The sequence below is a fragment of the Pinus tabuliformis genome, chromosome 2_2 (genome assembly GCF_031772625.1).
Source record: "Pinus tabuliformis cultivar Carrire ecotype Pingquan chromosome 2_2, CPIR1, whole genome shotgun sequence".
NCBI classification, from domain to species: Eukaryota; Viridiplantae; Streptophyta; class Pinopsida; order Pinales; family Pinaceae; genus Pinus; species Pinus tabuliformis.
Genome location: NC_142300.1, coordinates 303,832,782 through 303,836,483, shown reverse-complemented (window position 1 = coordinate 303,836,483; position 3,702 = coordinate 303,832,782).

The window sequence follows — 3,702 nt, the reverse complement described above, 5'->3', positions numbered from 1 at the left end:
GAGAGAACTACTAAAAGGCAACTCCCATGAAATCTTGTAAACAAATCCAAATTTTCCCAAATTGAATAATATGGATGCTCTATCTGACTCCAAAAATATTGCATAAAGATCTTGAAATTCATGTGCACTGGGACATATCTCATCCAATGGATTATTTTTCTTCTCCTCATACCATGAATGTAAACTTTCATCCAAGCTTTGTGACGAGACTCCTGTTGAAAATGACAAAGAAATCGGTTGTCGGATCAAGTTTGTATCAATACATTTTTTAAGCTCATAGTTAGCTACTGGAAAAGGACTTTAATTGTAGATATCATCCAACACATCAGCTATTGGATCGTGAAAAACTTGAAAATACTGTTGCAACCAATTTTCTATTGTTCCAATGATATTGCATGATTTTCTACAGGATGCTCATTTGAAGATATACTATGCAAAATTCCCTTCAAAAACTGAAATAATTCAAAACATAATGGTATAGAATCATCTTGCATCATTTGATCATATTTTCCAGCTTCCAAGTCTTCATTTGCAACCTGACATTCAATGGCATTCGGGGGCTGCAAATCTAAATATGAGAAGTCTTGAACAAGGATTTCATTGCCCTCTAGATGGTCCAAATCAAAACTTATCGACGGTTGATTTCTGATTGCATGAAAGTTGTCTGTAATGAACTGAAATGAAGTTAAACAAAGAGGCAAATATCCTTCACTTACTTCAAAATTTGCTGCACTTTCCTCCTCACTTCAATAGTTGATATGCAACAATTGATCACTGTATTCGAGCTGCTGAAAGTGAACTTCCTCCTTCGACAAACCAGCTGTTGTTTGGTCTGCAAGACTAGCTTCTGTTTGGAGAACATAATCATCATCATACTGATAAAACTTAGGAAAACTGTCAGTATAAAACACATCATCAAGCATACATGTCAGATCAACAGATCTCTCTTCTCCAAGATGATCTATAAAACAATCATTATCAAATCTATGACAACTGGGAGAAGAAAGGAAATGTTTTGGATCAACCACTTGTTTTTCTTCACTTAGTGAGCCATGGTTTTGAACATCATACTCATTCCTTGTGGTGATCTTCTGCATCATCTCTTCCACTACACTTACCAAAATGTTGAGCTTTACCTCTAAAGATGTCAATTCCTCTGGATCTATGTTCTTCATCTCTTCCTCCTTCAACTTTTCCCTTCTGATCAACAAATCAGCCTCTACATCTACTGCACTATTTTGCATACCTTCAAGTGTTGCAAGGTTCATTTCCCTCAGCTGAAACTCCATTTATGGATCAAAGGCTTCTGAGTAGTGTAAGAGAGCAGATCCAGGAGGAGGTCTTATATTAATAGGCATCGGACAATAAACTTGGTTAAAATCAGCAAAAAATTGTTGTACTATCTCCCCTGGCAGTGTTTTCAACTAGTTATACTCTTCTAGAATCAAGAAAGGGTTCTGTCTAACCACCCACTTGTCGAGGAAAACTTTGATGAACTGCAATAAATCTGAGATTCTTGCATTAGGTAGGGTTTTGAACCAACTCTTGACATTTCCTTGCAAAGAAAGAGAAAAAATCCTAATACTAAAATCCTCTTCATCAACTTCAAAAAGGTCAAGAAAATACTCAAAATTCAATACATGTCTCTCAGCAGTGATGTTGTCACATTCACCATCAAATCTTGGTAGATATAGGAAATGATTTTTAGGGAAAGCATGAGATATAGGAGGTAAAATTAGAGGCTTGTATCTATATGGAATTTTACAAGGTATAAGAATATATACAAAGGATGTAGAATTATTCTTGATCTCTTGAGGCTCATCAGTTTGAAGACGGTCATCATAAGATTTCGGAAGAAGGGTCTCGATCAAGATCAAAGGCATGCAAATATTTTGTATTCACAATATTCAAATACAATATACTTTGTAAAGTCTTCTTGACATTCTCAGGAAAAGAGAAGAAATAATTTATAACAAGGAACATAATGTCTTGGATGAAATTCAAACTTGAATACCTGATCTTCTCATATTGTCCTTTCATGTTTCTGCTGGTCGGGTTCATCCTCCAGTGGAGTCCTTGGATCTGATCTCAAAACCGATTTAGATTTTCCAAGTGAATGATTTCAGCCTTCCTATATTTGATCGTTGTCCACCATCAAAAATCAAATCTACACTTGATATTTTTTTTTGAGGAACATAAAACTACGTTCTCCAGTATGGTTTCCACTATGTTATCACTTGGATTGAACCTCAGGTTGAAGGAAGGCAATGTCAGGGTAACGACAAACCATGCTTAGCCAAGTAGCTAGCCCTACTAAGCCAGGAGAGGGCTCTCTGCGTAAGGATCTCAGCCAAGATGACTGGATCATGTCAAGGATTATAGGCTAGGTATAGTAGCATGAAAGTTTTGATTTGATTTTGAAAGGTTTTTCCATATCAGAAGGAGCTCGACATTTTAGGTCTAGGAAACTAGGTCAGAAATGCAAGGGTGTTCAATGGGGCAAGGTAGACATAGGCTTTAGCACTCTAGGGCTTGATGGGGTGAGGTGTTTAAGACTGATGATGTGCTAAGAAGGGCATGTGACAATAATGGATCCTTCTTAAACAGTAGAAAACATGAAATGTTGAATGATTTCCCAAGGCAGAGCACTAATACAATGGATTCTACCTATCAAACTTGAAAACATTCAACTAGAAGCAATGAAATGAATGATGGCATACATAAAACGTGTAAACAAATGATCACAAAAGAAGAAACTGTAATAAAACTCCATACCACAGGGATCCCATAAAAATAGTTGCAAATCTTATTAATCTCCTTGCCAAACTACTTACAATGATGTACAATCAAGCTCTGAGCATCCAACTGAGTCCAACCCTCAACAAAGAGAAAGAAGAAGAAGATATAGGAAATTATTCAACCTATTCCCATCCTCAGGGGTCTAATCCCTAATATGAGGATCTAATCTAACTAATACTGAACAAGAAACAGGAATATAGGCATCATCAACAACTTGCCTCTAAAAGTGAAAAACTGATTCATTTGAGCTCAAACTAACTCATAAAGCAATGAATCTACCCTCTATCACTATTTTTCCATCATAGTTACAGGCCAAGTTATCATTTACAATGGTAAATCCTCCACCATGAGAAAGAATCCATGATTACAGTCAAAAACTGGAAAAATAGCAACCCTGAGAAAAAATTGTCAAAAGCATAATGCCACTCGGCAAAAGCGCAACGCCAGTTTTAGGTCCCTTTTGGAGGCCTTCCCGACATCCAAATTGAGCTGACGATAGCTCATTGGAAAGGTCGTCACGTATACTTTCCGAAACACCTATAATTTTATAATTTGAAGCTCATTTGACCCCTAAAAACTTTACTCTCCAAAGACTACTTCTGTGTGTCCAAAAAGTGGCAGAAAGGTCATTTTTAGGGTGTTTTTTGACCTTTTGGTTGACCAGTTCTACCTCAAAAACTTTGAAAATTGCTGGGGTGCATGTCCTCATTGCTATGAATCCAAAAATACAAGCCATTACTTAAATGGGCACCCCTAGGAAAAGCGCTAGGCAGTTTTCTTGTGTATTGAAATCCAAAATTTGCAAATGACAAAATTTGCTCAAAAATTGCCCAAAATTGGTGAGAAGCACCATCATCATGTGCTCTGATGAGCCAAGGAAGCTTCAGCCAACATCCTAAGTCT